Below are 19,545 nucleotides of genomic sequence, written 5' to 3'. Positions count from 1 at the left end.
TACCCTCCCAGGTCACAACAGAGGCCCTTTCAGTTTTGCTTCAGGACCAGAGTGGCCACGCGTGTCAGGAAGCAGCCAGGGGGTGTGCAGAAAGCCATGTTCAATTTAGGCCAGGCTCCTTACCACACATTGGGCAGGGCCCTACCCTAGAGAACAACTGCAAGGAGAAGAGGGCACAGGCAGAACTGAAATTAAATGACAGCCCCAAGCAGTGCGAGGGAGGAGCACGTGCATCCACGGACAGCGTAGGCTTAAACGCTGCGCGCTCACTCATGCACTCCCTTGGCCCAAGAGCAGTGCACGTTTGAATGTGATTAATTCATGCAAAGTTGGCTTTGTTTAATTCCTTTGGGGGCTTTTGCAAAGCAGATTCACAAAATCATAACTTAGAGAATTTTCTTTTATTAGACTAGTGTGAATCTTAAACACAAAAGTCATATTGTCAAATATCATTATGTCCCTGTGCTTTGTGATATGTTAATCTCACACCCTAAGCATTTCCTGTGCCAGGCTGTGAAGCCGACTTGTATTCGGGAACTAAATGACCTAACCATTGCATTAGTGTCTTGTAGGTAGGAAGTACTGTGCCAAACCCTGTGTGTAGTTTATCTCACTTAATTCTCAAAGTTATCTTGTAAACTAGACTTGCTGTTCCCATTTTCGGATTGAGGAGAGAGGGGAAGGTTTTATTTACTAAGTTAACTAAACTCATGTCCATTCTGTCTTCCTTATGTCAAATATGTCAATAATTATCCAGAGGCTGGCACCGTGGCTCACTAGGCTAATCCTCTGCCTGCGGTGCCGGTTCTATGGGTTCTAGCCCCGGTTGGGGCACTGGATTCTGTCCCGGTGGCTCCTCTTCCAGTCTAGCTCTCTGCTGTGGCCCAGGAAGGCAGTGGAGGATGGCCCAAGTCCTTGGGCCCTGTACCTGCATGGGAGACCAGGAGGAAGCATCTGGCTCCTGGCTTCGGATTGGCGCAGTGCGCCGGCCATAGCAGCCATTTCGGGGGGGGGGGTGAACCAACAGAAGGAAGACCTTTCTCTCTGTATCTCTCGCTCACTGTCTAACTCTGCCTATCAAAAAAAAAAATAATTATCCAGGAAATAGAGATTTGGTAAACATTTAGAAGGTGGTCCTTTTTTTTTTTTAATTATTTTTTATTATTTTTTTGACAGGCAGAGTGGACAGTGAGAGAGAGAGACAGAGAGAAAGGTCTTCCTTTGCCGTTGGTTCACCCTCCAATGGCCGCCGCGGCCGGCGCGCTGCGGCCGGCGCACCGCGCTGATCCGATGGCAGGAGCCAGGAGCCAGGTGCTTTTCCTGGTCTCCCATGGGGTGCAGGGCCCAAGCACCTGGGCCATCCTCCACTGCACTCCCTGGCCACAGCAGAGAGCTGGACTGGAAGAGGGGCAACCGGGACAGAATCCGGCGCCCCGACCGGGACTAGAACCCGGTGTGCCGGCGCCGCTAGGCGGAGGATTAGCCTATTGAGCCACAGCGCCGGCCTAGAAGGTGGTCCTTTTTATGAACTGAGTTTTATTCCTTTTGCCTTCTCCTCTTAAAACTTTGATTATGTATTTGGCTTAAAATATAAGTTTTAGGTGTTTATGTTTTTGGAAGCAACCTAAGTCCTCTTGCTTCTCTAATGCTTCTTTTTTAAAAGATTATTTATTTATTTATTTGAAAGAGCTACATACAGAAAGAAGGAGAGGCAGAGAGAGAGAGAGAGAGAGAGAGAGAGGTCTTCCACCTGCTGGTTCACTCCCCAAATGGCTGATGGCTGAAATGGCTGGAGCTGTGCCAATCCAAAGCCAGGAGCCAGGAGCTTCTTCCAGGTCTCCCACGTGGGTACAGGAGCCCAAGGACTTGGACCATCTTCTACTGCATTCCCTGCCACAGCAGAGAGCTGGATAGGAAGCGGAGCAGCCAGGACCAGACCCAGCATCCACATGGGAAGCTGGCACTGCAGGTGGCGGCTTTACCCACTACGCCACAGTGCCAGCCCCTCTAATGCTTCCTGTTACGGACTTTTCCTGAGTAGCCCACCCCAATTTTGCCCTTTCCTTCTTCAAAATTAAATTTAAAAGTCAGCATTTTTGTACAGCTTGACCAGATTAATTCTACTGTTGCATTTTTATACATAACAGAATAAAAGCCTGGTCTATCAAATATTTATGGTTGTTGGCTAAGGTTCACTTCAGGATCATCCTTGGTACCATTTACTTGTTGAATTTCTCTCTCTGCGTTCTAAGCTCTGTGAGAGTCAGAATATTTATGCCAGGAGCTTGGCAAGTAGGAGATACTCAGTGCAAACACACAATTTTAAATTAAATGACCCAGTATGGCCACCAGGTTTGGATTTCTATTATGATCTTTGTAAGTTCTGGGTGCATCTTTTGAATGCATTCCAAAATCATTTCCCCAATTACATTCTTTCGTAGCTCTTAGTCTTACTAGTTTCGAGATTAATTATCTAGTCTTCACAATAGCTCTTTGCTGAATATTTTACTGTCTGCACTGTCAGGCAGCAGACACACAGGGCTGCAATCACTGCAGGACCAGGACAGGATGGCTGGTGAGGTTTGGAACATTCTTGGAAGGGAAAATAAATGTGCGTTAGAGAGAAGAATGCTTTCTAATTATTGCAGTGCTCATCTACAAGGAAATGTCTTCTGAGACTTCTTTTCTTTTTGGTGTTAGATAGCTCTGGGTGGTGCTGTGTGTGTACACATGTGTGCATGTCTGTGCATGCATGTGTGAGTTCATGTGTGCATTGAACATGTGTAGAGCTCCTTTAGATATCCCCCAAACTCATCTACCTCTGGATTAAAATTCTAGCACCTTTTGTCTTTCAGTATCTAATTTTTCTTTCAGTGCTCATAGGCCAGAGCAAGACAGCAAATTATTTTAATGGCCTTAGCAGACATTACTGTTTAGTGCAGTGAGGTAACGAGTGAGAATAAATGTTTGTTTTCTTAAAGCGAACAAGGATAAATGCTTGCATGTCACCATCCAGAAGCATCCCAAACCTCCCCTTGTTTCACATGCATAATTGCTGGTTTCTTTTCATAAGCTGATGATCACATAGTATTCCGCAGCCAAATACAGACTTCTGAGAGATTTTCACACTCATTGGTTATTAAAGTTTCCAAAGATCTAAATGCTCGTAGCATCCTGAGCCTGCGATTTTCAACAACAAGGCTTTAAATTCTTGTGACATTTAACGGAATTTTCTGTGGTGTTAGAGCCATGTTCTACACAAAACGCATTATGCAACATTTGATTTTTCTCTGAGGAAAAAAAAAAGATAGCTACAATGAACTCTTGAGAAAGGAAATACAGTTCAATGGAATTTTAAGTATGCATGTTAAAAATAGGTAGTGTATCCGTGAGCTCTTGGATGATGCCTAATCAACAGGAATTGCATCTCAAGCAAAGCCTGCCCTTTCCACAATGTGCTTGGCACCCTCCGGCATCAGCTGGGATGTGTCGTGCACTGGGATTGCTGTGGCCTCTGAATTGCTGCACTTGAACTCTTCTAAGCCATTTGGAGTTAAAGGTCATGCCAACTACCACTGGCAAGATAATGTCCTAGAATTGTCAATACAGTCTGTGATGTGATGTATGACTTGGAGTCAAGTGGTAATTGGTTGGCAGCTGCCTTTGAATGGATAATTCCTCTCCTTTCTTAATGCTGACAGATAAAAATGGAGATATTAGTGGAAATGAAGGAAGCCTCTTGGTCCTAAGTGCAAGTCGGAAGTTCACTGATTGTTCTCACTTTATGTATTTAGTTTTCACTTAAGAAATGGATTGTCTGGCTGTCGAAGAAGGAGGAAATGACTGCGTTGAGTGGGAGGCACTGCTTCCCTGTCCATCAGGCTCAGGAGCCTGGGTTTGCTGATGTCTAACCCACCAGCTCCGCAGCTTCCCCTTACCTCTGACTCCCAGTGCCCAGCGACACCTGCTCCTCTTTCTTCCATCTCTTTAGAGAGGCCTGTTCTTACCAGAGAGCCTGAAATACATACACTTAGTGTGTGTGTGTGTGTGTGTGTGTGTGTGCATTACCATTTTCCCATTTGTCAGACCTTTTGAGAACATCTGTGACCTGTCATAGACAGTCCAGATGAGTCTCAGGCTAGGCTTCCTTACTTGTGAACTTGACATATTCACATCTGATGGGATAAAAGTTGTTGAATATTATGGTTAGCGATGAATTAAGCTTGTGAGTGTAGAGTGGATTGAAATTATCTTTCTGGGAAAATTAAAGAAAAAGAGAAGAAGGAAGGAGGGCGATTGAGGGAGGGAGAGAGGAGGAGGGTAAGTATGGTTATCTTCTTAAACCCGTACATATAAAATATATGAAATCTGTTCCCTTTATATTAATAAAAATTTGAAACAGACAAAAACATACATTCTCAATAACTTCGTGGAGGTTAAGAAAGATGATAAACAATTTGAAAGATAGCAGCTGCAAAGTGCTGATGAAAGTGGAATAATGGTTTCCGGAGGACTGTAGAGCAATGGCATGGTGCAGGTGTCAGTAAAACAGAAAAGGCGTGTGTAGCACTCCACCGAGCAGTGAAGAATTCTTGGTGATCTCAAAGTAATAACTGGTAGGAGATCATCACTAACATGACAGCCTTTGTGCCAAGACCAAACAGATTGTTTCACTGCCAGTTTTTAATACTTGCCCGTAGAGAAGGCACAATTTATTGTGAGTGTTTATGGAGTAATGCTATGGTCTGAGTGTGTCCCATAAAACTCCTGTGTTAGACCACCAATGTGATCGTATTAAGAGGTGGGGCCTTTTGTAGGAGGTGATTTAGTCATTTGTGGGCCCTCATGGATGGATAAGTGACCTTAGGAGAGGGCTTAGGAGTGGCTTCAACCCTCTATGTTCTTCTGCCTTCAGGGATGCGAGGATTTGCTCTCTCCAGAGGACACAGCCACAGGCACCCTCTTGGAAGCAGAGAGCAACTCTCGCCAGGCACCACACTGACTACTGCCAGATAGTGAATTTTTACCTGTAGGAATTTTGTTACAGCAGCAACAGACAGTCGATATTTTCAGCTCCGTCCAATATTAAGATTAAATGATTCCTGGAGTCCGTCTCATTCTGTAGACTTTCTTCCCTCAAGGCTTTTCCCTTCCCCTTCTTCTCTCTCTCTCTCTCTCTCTCTCTCTCTCTCTCTCTCCCTCTTTCTCCCCCTGTGGGATCTCAGAGCTGGCTGCTCAGTGCCCAGAGAGAGGAAACTAAGCTTGCTCAAGTCACTAGAAGGGAATTCGGTTTCCTCCCACCGGAATGTCTGGAAGAGATGGCCACATGGCTGTTGCACTGTCGGCTGTGGGACACTTCTTGTGAATGAGCGCAGTCTGTCCCAGGCCAGACAGAAGCTCTCTGTGTGCTTGGTTAGACAAGGAGGTGCGGTGGGTTGGGATATGTCCAGGAGGTTCATCTGTGGCTCTATGTGCCTGGGATCCCGGAATTTCAGACCTTGGTTGCATGATAAGGATTTCATGAGTCCACATCGGGAAGGTCTCAGGCAGGGTAAGCCTAGCCCCTATGCCCAGACTTTATTCACAGTCCAACATTCCAGAGTTCATTTTCCATTGAGGGTTTCTAGTATCCTGCTTGCCATATTACATTAGGAGAAATTCTATGACAAACTTGAACTTCAAAAGAAGAGTCAGGATCGACCTGTGGATTCATAGGGCCCCTATGCAAATAGATCCACATATTTCCAGCCATTCTCTAGCTTATGGGGTTCTTCCTTAAAATGATGACCTTTCTTCAGGTCTCCAAATGTCTTCATATATCTTCTACTAAGGAAAATGCCCTCCTAACCAAAAATATCCAGTTATTTTTTTTTTAAGAGTAAACTGTATCCTCATTGCCTTGCCAACAGAATTAGGAAATGAGATTTTTCTAGATAAATATTTTTAAATTCTACTTTTCTGAGTGCTCAAATGTATACATTTTTAGTAAAAATAGATGTGTTTTTCAAGATATTTTCTAACATATAAGTATTTCATGTAAAAACTTTGGCCAATGTGTGAGAATCTGGATGAATATGCAATATTCATGTACAATTATGAAAATTCAAGAAATTTATAAGATACAATAGATTAAAGTGTTAAATAAAATAAAATAGCAAAGTTTTCAATAGCACACTATGTAAAAGGAGGAAATTAAATGATTCAATATGAGCTTGCTAATGTATTTAGCATTTGCCCTAATAATGTTTCTTAATAAAAGTTGGTTGGCTTTAAATGCCACTCTCCAAGATGCACAGTTATGACAGCTCTGCAGGGGACATTGTCATGTGACTCATATTCTTGTCTTATTATCCTTATTATGTGGTAAGAACAACAGGATACTTGGCCAAGGACAATGAGAGATGCTGACGATCTGTCTTCCATTATTAAGATGATGGGAAGAATTCTGATGCAACAAAATACATCAAGCGACCAAATTTAAAGCTTCCCAAGTTCTTCTGCAAATGAAATAAACAATAAAGTTAAAAATGTGAAATCTTTATGTTTTATATGTATGGTGATATCAATCTGATTTTATATTACTTTTCATCTGAAATGGAAATACTTTCGGATTATTTGCTGTTTAATGCAAGCAGCTATCACCTTTCTAGGAAATATCTTTGGTGCAGGTTCTTAATAAGCACTAAATATGTCACATAAAAGCTAATGGTTGGGGCCGGTGCTGTGACACAGCAGTTCAACACCCTGACCTGAAGCACTGGCATCCCAAATGGGCAGTTCTAGTCCTGGATGCTCCTCTTCTGATCCAGCTCTCTGCTATGGCCTGGGAAAGCAGTAGAAGATGGCCCAAGTACTTGGGCTCCTGCACCCATGTGGGGGATGCAGAAGAAGCTCCTGGCTCCTGGCTTTGGATTGGCTCAGCTCCAGCCGTTGTGGCCATCTGCGGAGTGAACCAGCAGATGGAAGACCTCTCTCTCTGTAACTCTGTCTTTCAAATAAATAAAATAAATCTTTTAAAAAAAAGCTAATGGTTGAAAGTCAGGCATGAGAAGATGGATGTGACACCATCAAGCCCTCAAGGAGCTTGCAATCTAACGGGGATATGAGACACATGAACACGCCTGGAGCACAAAGATGCCCGTGTGAGCACTTTCAGTTGTTGTCCACAAGGAACCACAGGGCAGGAGGCTTGCCTGAAAGGAGCAGGTGACTTGTGAGTTGGGAAGGAGGAGAGGCTGGTACTGGCTGGAGGAGCAGTGGCAGGGAGGGCTGCCTGGAGCCAGGATGTTTGCTCTGGGCTTGGAAAGGGGGTTCCTGGAAACAGGGGGTCAGGCAGCATGGGGACTGTGGGTAGAGAGAAGGGGGAGAGCTGGAGCTCACAGGGAGAAGAGCAGTCTGTAAGCCACTGATGTGGCTACTGCATGTGAAACACTGGAAGCCAGTGCAGTGACCTTCAGGGTTGCTGGTGGCAGCCCGAGCTTCCCTAACAGACACTCCACAACTTGCTCAGCACCCACATGACTCCGTAATCGGGAAATTCCACACCACAAATTTTCTTTCGTGCACAGAATTATTAAAAATGTTATGGAAATTTAATTTCAGGCTACATATATGAAGCATACATGAGACATAAATGAATGCAAGTTTAGACTTGAGTCCATTGCCATGCTACGTTGTTCTGTATATGCAAACATTCCGCAATATCAGCAACCTGAAATCCCAAACACTTCTGATCCCGTTCATTTCAGATGAAGAATACTTAATCTGATCTGCATGATAATGGTGGGCTTTATGTTGATACCAGTGTAGAGCCCCAAAGAAGTTTTGCAATGAAATCATATAAACTAACCTGGAAAATTAGCGTGATAATGTAATAGACAGAAAACATGGAAGACGAGAGCAGTTAGAAAGGTGTAACTGTATTTAGCCTGAGAGTAGGCAGAGCGTTGTTGCAAAGGGGTAGCAACAAATACTCACACAAGTCAGGCTCCCAGACTCCTCAGGTGTGGAGTTGTGGCCCGAAGCTGCCTCAGACAAGATGGAACAAATGGGTGTAGCTATGTTCCCCTAACATTCTATTGGCAAAAATAGTATTTAGCCTGTAGGCTGCCATTTGCTGATCCTTGTTCATTAGGTTTTAAACTGACAAGTACCCTTCAAGCAGGGAGGCACAGCATCGCACGCTCGAAAGAAACTGGATTTGGGATCATACGTGTTTGGATGTTTATTCTGGCTCCTATTCTAGCTCCATCAAGAAATAAATATGATCATGTTTGTCAAAGCACCATACACTTAGCAGGAGTGCAGATAACATCATCCTCTTTTCTCCTATTCAGTGGCATAACATTCACATGTTGTTTACAAAAAAAGAAAGATGGTAAAGGAAGTATTTACTTCTTTTTGGGACTCAGTTGTACAAGATCGACTTTCTGCTTTCACACTCACATTCAAGTGCCTTCCCATGCAGGATCTTCTCCGTGTCTGTTAGGAACAGGTAACCCATCAGCTTCTTTGGGTCCATTGTCTTAATAATCCAGTAAGTGTGGACAAAAACGATGCCAGTGGGAAAAACCACAGTCACCAACGATTGATCATTGGTGATGATGAGACACTGGGTTAATGTGCACACAGACACTTATTAACTCCTTACAGCTGCTCATGGTATAAGCATTACTGGTTTTATTTAAGAGATGAGGGAGACAAGGATAAGAGAGGTTGATGTCACAGAGCTGGACACCAAGAAAGGGGCAGAGCTAGGTTGCAAGCTTATTTTTCTCCTCTGTAGTTCTTACATTGCTCTTCTCTCAGCTTCCCCTGTCTCCTCTCCACCTGTCAACGTATGATCAAGTTCTGCTTGAATCCATTTCTTCCTGTAAAACCTTTCTAGAATATTTTAGCTTGCTTTGATCTCTCCCTCCTGTGGCATCTGCCATCATTTAGAGCCATCACTGTATGAGTCTCTGTGTCTTGCATGAAAGAGAATTTCGGCTTCCTCAAGGCAGATGACCAAGTCGCCCCTTCCGTTGTTTGCGCTAACTCGTGAACATTTTGAGTCCTTGCTTGTTGAACAAATATTTACTTAGCACCTGCCAGATTCTGTGTGGTCAGGAATTTCTAAAATGTTACAAGGAAGGAAATATTCAGAGAAGCAATCCGTTTAATGAAGGAGAGTGAGCCTAGATTTCTTGGGCATTTGAAGGAACATAAATTCACGCCAAGAAGGGATGTACTTAATCTTTGAAGCCAGGAAAAATGACTGTGGACTAACAGGAGTCACTTGGTTGCTTCAGAGACTCACTCTAAGAGCAAGAAGGACCCGGTTACAGTTGTCTTCCAAGGCTGGACTTTGCACTTCAGGTTTTGAAAGTGTAGCCTGCTGACTCCTCACTGTCTGCAGAAACAGGAAGACCACTCTTGTGCCCAGCTCTGCGGTGATGTGCTTGCCACAAGTGAACAAGTCATCCAAGGCGTGGAGATCAAGGCCTGGAGAGCAGGGCTGGGCTCCCAAAGCCACAGCAGCTGGGCAGAGACACCTCCAGCCTCCCTGTGCTCTGTGGTGAGTGCTCCATAATTATCAAGACTGCTCTGTGAGGAACACAGGAGGTGCAAGTCCTTCGCACACAGCCAAAGCTGCGGACTGTTTTAGAGGTTGCCAGCTGACCCAAGCTCTAGCATGCGTCGAAGGCAATTTTTTCCGTATAATGTAATCAGGGAGCCTGAGGACTGACTTGCTCTATTAGACAACAATCAAGGGTGGGTAAAACAGTCAAGTCATTTTATGGCTTGTAACTGTACAGTCTTGGGGAGGTCTTGGGAAACCGTGGATGGATTTAATGAGTTGTGCATTTTATTACCTGTCTGACAAGTATTTTAAATAGCACTTGCCTTTCTTTTCATGTCCAGTGCAAAATGAAATAAGGGGCTTTGAAAATTATTGCTTGGAAAGAAAATTATTGCAAAAGGAAAAGTCATGATGTCAGCCTTTAAGTTGGCCCAAAGAGACGCTGAAGGCAAACCCAGTCACTCCTGGGCGTCCCAGGGGAGCAGGGAGATGAAGCTGTAGCACAAATGCCGTTCTGTGCAGGACAGAATTCACATTACAGGGCAGGCCCCAGGGGCTGGTAAGTGGTCGTCACTCGTTCTCAGGCAGCCGAGCTCAGGACTTTGACATTCTGCTCTTTTAATGGGTTCCCAGGAGAACAGCTTTTTGGTTGACCCAAAGTTAGAGGTAGCGTGAATTCCCCAGGGACCTTATTTAATCTTGTGTGATGCAGAGAGATCCCTGGGCATTGCCAAGGAGACTAAGATATTTGCAGGTTTCTACCAGACAGCCGGATCACAGGAAACTAATTGGCGTTTCTGTATAATGCTGGGGAAGAGAACAATCGCCAGGAATGTGGAGAGTTTGTCAAAGACTTGTAATATCAAGACCTCAGAAAGCTGAGATTTCATTTTTGGTATTGATTAAAAACTCAGGCTTTATAAAGAAGTTCTGAGGGAAAAGTGCCATTTTCCACGGAGAAATGTTTTAGGATACAGTCACCACATCAAGGAGGTGGGGTGGGGGAAGGAGGCAGTGAAGGGTGAGGAGGAGATGGCACAGGAACAGCTGGAGAATTTGTGTGAATTTTTGCATTCCTAAAATATTGACTATTAAAGCCAGAAGTCAGGAAGTCGAATTGCTCTGTGGTGAGAAGATAGCAAATTGATGCCAAATAGAATTGGTACAGGTTGTGATGAAAATGGGGGCAATGCATGTTCATGAGGCACTTACTATGGGGTGTGCAGGGTACTCTACCTGTACTAAGGGATATGGTCTCTTTCCTGAATTTAGCACAGGGTGTCCAAGGAGCCCACTGCTGGTTCAGATGGAATTTCACTGTGAAAATGAGCTTCTGTCTGTGTGGCCATCAGTGAGCCAGTGAACATCAAGAATCAGGTCATGTTGGACTGTGGTACCTTGATGCTGAGCAGCTGAAGCACTGAAGCCGGCTTGGGAGCTCAGCCACGGGATGGAGGTGGCCTGTTTCCCCTTCCAGCTTCCTCAGACCCCCTCTCCACAACCCCAGCTCACGAACCTGTTCTCCTGGGAAAACATGTTAACTTGCTTCATTCAAAAAACCAACTTCCGTGTGACCCAGGCAAGCCTGATTCTGTGTGCACGTGTGCAGGGAGTCGGACGGTCCTCCTGGGACTGAGGGGTTCATGCTCGCTGCTGCCTCCCCAGAGCTCCCGCAAGCCCCAGAGCCCACTCCATTAAGGGGCCCTGGCCTTATCCAGGACACGGGAGACAAACCTTTCAGAGTGCACACCTTCTGCTCTGCCCTCAGAGGCTCTGGTCTGCATCCGTGGGCTGCAGGCTGGCAGGCGTGCAGAGGAAGGTACGGGAGGCCTCCACTGAGTTCTCCCTGTTCTTCTTGAGGGGGGTGTGGGAAACCCTGAAGGCAGGAGGCCAGGAGAGTATGGCAACGGGAGCACAGACGCTGGGTGAGGCTCTACACAAGCGCCGTGCAGGCCTTGCTCTTCCCCATCACAGGGGAGCAGACACAGCAGGTGCGTCTTGCAGCTGCTCGTGAGAACATCGAGCTGCGAGGTGCTGCCCTCCGCCTGGCACGGCCTTTCTGACCAGGTGGTGTCCACGCTTTGCTTTGGCAAAGGGTTTGTGCTGAGGCCCTGATACCTGTAATCTCCCTCTGAGTTCCGGGAGATGCCCAGGCAAGGCCCTCCGAAGAGGTGATTTGAGCAGAGACCTGCATGAAGCGAAGGAGTAGGTTGTTCAAGGGTCCCAGGGAGAAGCTTCCAGACTGGGAGCAGCCCATGCGTGGGCCCCGAGCAGAAAGGAGTGTGGCATGTCTCACAGACATCAGGGAGAAAAGAGGAGGTCCCTGGAGGCTTTTCACGGAGGGTCTGTTGGTCTCGGAAGGCTCTGGACTTGAGGTCATTCTGATGGTGGGAGGGAGCCTCAAGGAGAGTCACAGCAGGGGAGGAAATCACCACCACCTGAGGCAGAGGGCGCAGTGGAAGTGGCCCGTTTCGGGGCTGGCGCACGAGGCTATGGGAAACCAAATAAATGCGATGCTGGGAGTAGGTGCTTGTATTGGAAGTGGGTAGGACTGCAAGAAGATTCTAGAAGGAGCAAGGATGCCATCCCTGAAACGAATTCCTGGTGCAGTGGAGCGCAGGGTAACCTGGTCCTGCCAGCTGGGCCTGATGGGGCAGCCCCAGCGGGGCCAGATATTCCACCTCTTCTGGGGGTGTTGGAGCGTTTCCCCCCAGGGGGTGGTGTTGAAATGGTGACACCTCAGTAACCTGGGACACAATGGGGTGGCCCCTGAGGTTGTGGGGCTTGAAGCCTGGACACGGATTCATGGGGCCTGATCACAGGTTTGTGATTCCTAGCTGCTCTGTGCCTCCATCTCTTCATCTGTAAGTCAGGGGTTGGAACAGTCACAAAGTAACGGATAATATAAGGCAGTAAATGTCAAGTGCTCTGATGTGGGCCTCCTACATAATAGTTTTGGGTGAATGGTAGAGTTAGAGCTGGCAAAAGAAATGTGGCAGAACGAGGCATTTGGAGTGGAGGGTAAGATGCTGTCTGGGATAGCTTCATCCCATACGGGAGTGCCTGGGTTCCAGTCCTGGCTAGCTTCTCTTCTGATTGATTCCAGTTTCCTGCTAACATACCCTGAGAGACAGCAATGATGACTGCTCAAGTAGCAGGGTCTCTGCCACTCAAATGAGGAACAAGGATTGAATTCTAGGCTCCCGCTTTGGTTTGGTCCAGACCTGACTGTTGCAGGCATTTAGGGAGTGAACCAGACCTGACTGTTGCAGGCATTTAGGGAGTGAACCAGTGGATGGGAGATCTCTGTCTCTCTCTGCCTTTTAAATAAATAAAGTAAGTAATAATAATTTTTGAAAATGTAGACATGACTCGGTTGTTTTGTCCTGTCTCAGACTGAGACAGAACTTTTGTAGGAAGAAATTCATCAGGGTAAATAATTTGACATTTATGGTATTAGTTACATGAGGGTTATGTGATTCTACTTAATTGAAATTCAAAATGGTATGAAGAAACCCATTTGTTACTCCCAGCTGCATGGTGACACAGAGGAAGATGGCGATAAAACAAGCTTTACTCTTTTTCTCACTAACAAAGAGGATCTGAGACTCAGGATCTATTTGAGAGTTCCAAACAAGGGAGCTTCGTTCCTGCCACATTGTCATCATCGTTTGTGTTCTGTTCCACTTCCCTGATTTAGATTCTATGCTGATGTTTCTCCCAGTGTGTTCCATGGGCCACCCCAGTTACAGTCATCTGTCTAAGAAGGCACACGCACATTCAGGGGTCTCCTCAACCTTCGTTCCTGCAGGTGCGTGTGTTTCTCAAGTCCTATGCATTCCTGTATGGAGCAGTTTCTTCTCCCAAGAGTAGAATGTTGCAAATTGGGACTACAAGCCCTGAAGCAGAAGAGCACAGAATCTGCTTTCCCACTCCCACTTGCAGATGAATGCTGTTAGCACAGCATACTCAGAAAGGGTTTGTACTGATAGCCGTCTATTATTGTAGTTTTCCCACACTACTAATGGTTGTTTGTCCTATTAATCAAGCTATATTATGCAGAAAGAAATACAGATGAAACATGCCCACACACAGGCGTTTCAAATGCTGACCCTTCTACTGATGGGGATTTTAGAAGAATTGCTTCATCTTAAAATGAAACTAACAATATTTATTTGACAGTAATATAAAACTAAGTATTAGGTTTCTTCCCTTTTCTAGAAGTGTGAGAACTATTCTGTATGGGAATTCTCTTCACTTTGATCATTCAGAAAATGTGTCCAGATGAGGCTGAGGTGGGGAAGTAAGAAACTGCCCATGGACTAAAATATGGACTTTGTTTCAAAAATGCACTAGAATATAAACTTAGAAAAATAACAATAGGGGCCAGTGCTATGGCACAGCAAGTAGAAGCCGCCTCCTGCAGTGCCGGCATCCCATATGAGCGCCAGTTAGAGACCCAGATGCTCCACTTCCAATCCAGCTCTCTGCTGTGGCCTGGGAAAGCAGTAGAAGATGGCCAAGTCCTTGGGCCCCTGCATCTGTGTGGGAGACCTGGAAGAAGCTCCTGGCTCCTGGCTTTGGACTGGCGCAGCTCTGGAGAGTGAACCAATGAATGGAAGACTCTCTCTCTCTCTCTCTCTCTCTCTCGCCTCTGACTTTCAAATAAATAAATAAATCTTTAAAAAAAATAACAATAGCTCAGATAATGGAAATTTTTCTTTAATGTTTGCTTTAATATTTGAAGTCACAGGGAATGGGATTCTCTTTGCAATATATAGAATGTGAAAGTTTTTAAGTAATAAGCTGTAAAACAATCAAACTTAATAACAGAAGATAAGTTAGAGAGGAAATCTGGAAGCTGCTTTGCAAGTAGAGTGAAAAGATTCTACAGGAGACCTAGAGAGAATCCCCATCTGTCAAGTGAGTGGGATGAATGGGTTTGTTTGATAAGCTGTGTGTGTGTGTATGTGTGTGTGTGTGTGTGTGTGTGTGAGAGAGAGAGAGAGAGAGAGAGAGAGAGGGCTGGGCCAAGCTGAAGCCAGGAGTCAGGAGCCAGGAGATTTATCCGTGTTTCCTGTGTGGGTGTCAGGGGCTCAAGAACTCAGGCCATCTTCTGCTGCTTTCCCAGGTGCATCAGCTGGGAATTGGAGTGGAGCAGCCAGAATAGGAACTGGTGCCCATATAGTATGCCTGTTGTAAGTAGAAGCTTAATCCACTACACCACAACTCTAGCTCCAGCTGTTGTGTTTTTAAGTCCCAGAGATGCATGCGTGGATCATAATCAATCCATATACTTTTATAAATGTTTTATTTCCTGAGTAGCAAAAATCTAGATCAGAAGCAAAATTGACCTGTTTTAGGAAAAGGAATTATGTTGAATGGTAAGCCAGGGATTTTTATTTTTTATTTTTAAAGCAACAGCTATTTTCCCTGTAATGAAGTAGAACGTTTGAAACTTGAGCTTTTTATGCAACGATGCTGTGAATCAATATTGTTTTTAAAAATATAGATTTTATTTGTTTATTTGAGAGGTAGAGTTACAGACAGAGAGAGGGAGAGACAGACAAAAAGGTCTTCCATCTGCTGGTTCACTTCCCAAATGGCTGCAAAGGCCAGAGTTAGGCTGATCTGAAGCCAAGAGCCAGGAACTTCTGGGTCTCCCACGTGGGTGCAGAAGCCCAAGCACTTGAGCCATCTTCCACTGCTTTCCCAGGCCATAGGAGAGATCTGGATCAGAAGAGGAGCAGCTGGGACATGAACTGGTGCCCATTTGGGCTGGTGGGGCTGCAGATGGAAGGTTAGCCCACTACACCACAGCGCCGGCCCCAGATTCAGTGTCTTGACCAGTGATCATGAATGAGTCGGGAAAGCATCTGAGTGCTCATCACAAGGGAAGGATGTCCAGAACAGAGGACGCTGCTCAGACAGCTCCCCATGGAGATGCAGGAAGAGACCCAGCGGGGAAGCTGGTAGGGGACTGGTCTGAGGCCAGGAGGCAGCCCAGCCAGGCTTCCTGTCTGAGAGCCCAGGAGCCTCTGAAGGAAGCAGACTGGGGCCTGGGTCACGGCTGCTCTGATTTTACGCTTTCATTTTCTTCCCCAGATTAAAGTCGTCGATTGCTCTGTCAATCAGCACTTTGCAGAATCCCTGGGGAGGTTTACAAGGTTAAGTATTTTTAGCTCCTTTATCAGATTAACACTTTTCTTTTTGGCTCCGACCAAACATACTTCTTACAGGTTAAAGCCTCAGGAGTTGGGAAAATTCACATGGATTCAATAAGGCATATTGACTAAGTTTCTGTTTCCCACAGGATCCTGAAGACTTCTTTGAGAATATGTACTTGTTAAGAAAGCTTTCTTCCCAAGGTCTTCCCCTCACTGCCTCATCACCACCTTCCTCCCTACTGGTTGGACACTTTCCATGGAGTTGTCAATGATGACTGAAAGCAGAACTCTCCAAACAAGGGTCCCTGGGGGGCCTCTGGGAAAGTCTATCATCTGAGAATCCCTCTGTCTCTAACGAGAGGTCTTCCATGCACCAGAACTCCCTTCCAGTAAGCCTGGCAAGCCAGGACTAGTGAGTTATCAATTACTTATCTTGAAAAATTGTGGTCAGAAGAGCTCAACCGGTAGTGACACATGCCTAAGGCAAGTTCTGTGGGTAGATGCAGCTGTACAAATTTTGAGACCCAATAAAAATTAAAATACATGCCAGCACAGGTGCTAAAGTGTGGAGTTTTCCTTTTAGGATATTTTATTACTGATAAACATAATACAGTGATAGCAATATATGAATCACAGCATGCATGTATAAATTGTAAATAAAACTTTTAGAGTTAAAATTTTATGTAATAAGTAATATTTTATGAAGGTGATATCTTTATTATTCCTGTGATTTTTTAGCTTAATTTTCTGGAAATTCATTAGATCGACAGAATTTATATGTTTAATAAGGCAGTTAATGCAATATTGCAAATAATTTTCTTTTTTTTAATTTTAGGAGGATCATTCTGCTGAAGCAAATGAAATGTTTCTTGTAACTGTTTAGAGTATTTTGTAAGCTGTGATAGCACTGAAATAAATTCCTGACAGATTATTCCATAACGTAAATTTTAGTGTATTTAGAGATGACGATTCTAATTGAAGATTTTTTTCTAAAAAGATTTAACACCTAGTACAGGTCAAGTGTGTGTAAATCTGGATTTAGGTATAAGTTTACGAAATGTCATTTTAATATTTCTTCCAACACTTTCTGTAATTTGTGTAAGAAATTGAAAGTGGCTTCATGATTATAATTAAAAACTCCCATTTGTGCCTTTAATAGTTTCAGTGACAAGGAAGAAAGTATTGGTCGGGGCCAGCACTGTGGCATAGAGGATAAAGCCACTGCCTGCAGTGCTGGCATCCCATATGGGTGCCAGTTTGTGTCCCGGCTGCTCTACTTCCTATCCAGCTCTCTGCTATGGCCTGGAAAAGCAGTGGAAGACGGTTCAAGTCTTTGGGCCCCTGCACCCACATGGGAGACCTGGAAGAAGCTCCTGGCTCCTGGCTTCAGATCGGCACAGCTCTGGCCTTTGCGGCCAATTAGGAAGTGAACCAGCAGATAGAAGACCTCTTTCTCTCTCTCTCTCTCTCCTTCTCTCTGCCTCTCCTTCTCTATTTCTGTAACTCTGACCTTCAAATAAATAAATAAATCTTTAAAAAAATAAAAAAAGAAAGAAAACATTGGTCTTCCCTATTGCTAAGTGGTTTATTTAAAGTTTCAAAAGAAAGTATTGTGTTCTTTTCCATCAAACATAAAGATCTCTGCATTTAATTCCATTTCTAAGATATTCATAGGTCTTTATAGATAGAAGTTTTGCAATGTTGCACTTTTTTTTAAAGATTTATTTATTTGAAAGGCAGAGTTACACAGAGAGAGGGAGAGACAGAGAGATCTTCTATCCACTGGTTCACTCTCCAGATGACCTCAATGGCCAGGGCTGGGTCAGGAAGAGTTTTTCCTGGTCTCCTGTGTGGATGCGGGGGCCCAACCACTTGGGCAATCTTCCACTACTTTCCCAGGTGCATTAGCAGGGAGCTGAATAAGAAGCAGAGTGTGCAGATTCAAACAGGCACGCTGTTAGGGGATGCCAGCATCACAGGCGCAGCTTAGCTCTCTGTGCCACATCGCCAGCCCCTTCACTACTTGTCAAAGCCAGGGTCTCTAAGCTCTTTGGAAACTTCTGATAACGTCCTGACAAGCTTTCTGATGACATGCATTCCTGTGCCTTTATGTTGCCGCTGTTTACTGTTAAATGTTCTCTTGGGTGCTTGCAGATCCTGTCTGGGAACCCAGGCTGGAAGTCTAGCGCAGTGTGCTCCAGAGACAGACGGGCAGCCAGCCCCACGGCGTCCTAGGTCTCCCCCACACGCAGCACCTCTCCTCTCCCATGCTTGTTGCGGAGGCTGCCTCTGTCATCTCTGCCACAGCCCTGAGCCCAGGTCCTGGCTGTGCGTGCCCTCCACGCCCCGCAGCACGCAGAGGTCTCCAACGCACACACCTGTGCGCCAGGTCAACTGCTACACCTGTGCTGTGTGCTGAACCTCTGGGCTTGACCCTGCCCAAGTGCAGACTCTGTGCACGCTCCCTGTTCCCTCAGGCTTCACCTGCAAAATTCAAGTGCAAAGGCAAGATTATTTCAAGACAACAGGGCATTCAACCAAGTTTAGGGTCCCATGCCACTGCACTGATAGCATAACCATTTGCCTTTCTGTGGGCAAAATTACCTGGGGAAATTCACCTCACTTCTTTGAGAAATTACTTAAAATGTAGAGGAAAATGTGGGGATGCAAGACATATTTGGAGGGTTTCTGAGTGGGAAATTATAGAATAAGCCCTGAAAGAATAACTCAAAGTGGGAGATTGTGGTCAGATTCATAGCCGCTGGGTGAAGTTACAGTTTTTATTTTCATAGACCACAATCACAATTCATAATCACAATGAATCATAATTCCTTATCAACACCTCCTATTCTGAGAATCCTTGAAGGAGTGGGAAATTAAAGACATTAGCAATGCCAGCTGAGCACAGGAAACTTCAAGAATTTGAACATTTCCTCCCCTGATATTTCTTAGTTTCCTTGTATTTGACAGCAACTATTTATAGTCACTCAGTCTTGTAGTATTTTCTAGAGCATTCAATTTAGTTTTCATTGAAATGTCTTCCCTTTTGCATTCAGATGTTATTGATATGTTCACCTATGAGTGTAAATGCTTTGGAGACCTCATTGTAAAGGGATAAATCAGGTGATGGCCTCAGCTGGTCTTTGTTTGAACTAGTGGGTCATAGCCTGTTATTCGGCAGTCTACATTTTATTCTTGGGCTCAATAGACAGACCAGTATCTGGACTGCATCGTCTTGGTTCATGATTGACCTGTGGTGTCATGTCATTGGCAAAGAGTGACGGACTTTAGAAGAAACATAGCAAGCCATTTTCACATTTATTATAGTTTTTAAGGGTGTGGTCAGTAAGTCTGCAAAGTCTTCCTTATGAGGGCACAAAAATATAATGTTCGTTACCATCCTAGTATCAGAAAAAAGCTTTGCTTATGTAAAGCAGCTATTCCTTCGCCCTCTTTATGCTAAGACACTCGGGACCACATTTGCCTTCTTACAGTTACTGCAAAGAAAGGGAAGGCACAGATTCACTGGCTTCAGTTTTTTCCTCTAGACATGGCTTTTCCTCTATTCTAGTTTATATTTATTTTGTAAACCTTGCTGTGATTCATGTAATAATATAAATCATTTCAAGCCATTTTCATAATGCAGTAGAATTACAAGACCAAACACACGTCCTCTTAGAAATTCCTTGATGCTGTCTTCTCATTTTCCCATGTTTAGTGGTTATGATCAGGTGCCGCTAAGGAGCGGAAGCTGTCCCTGATGCTGACGACTGTACCATCTTATTGCCAGATGGTACACATCGAGAAGCTTGACTT

At 44.8% G+C, this 19,545-nt stretch overlaps 1 long non-coding RNA gene across 5 annotated transcripts in view; it reads left to right on the top strand.

The window, feature by feature from the left end:
* Window positions 1–19,545, top strand: part of LOC127492930 (uncharacterized) — a 145,846-nt gene that overhangs the window by 71,271 nt on the left and 55,030 nt on the right. The window contains exon 4 of one of the 5 annotated variants that reach the window (XR_011388423.2): window positions 15,876–16,283. The exons of 3 other annotated variants lie outside the window; for them this stretch is intronic. This is a non-coding gene — a long non-coding RNA (uncharacterized LOC127492930). Of the gene's footprint in view, window positions 1–13,262; window positions 14,103–15,875; window positions 16,284–19,545 lie in introns of those variants that run through there. One more of the 5 variants, XR_016233549.1, reaches the window with a different exon arrangement.

Source organism: Oryctolagus cuniculus, chromosome 5 (genome assembly GCF_051225735.1).
Source record: "Oryctolagus cuniculus isolate XC-2025 breed Fujian yellow rabbit chromosome 5, ASM5122573v1, whole genome shotgun sequence".
NCBI lineage: Eukaryota > Metazoa > Chordata > Mammalia > Lagomorpha > Leporidae > Oryctolagus > Oryctolagus cuniculus.
The sequence above is the reverse complement of the archived record's forward strand: the minus strand, read 5'-3'. Positions and strand labels throughout refer to the sequence as shown.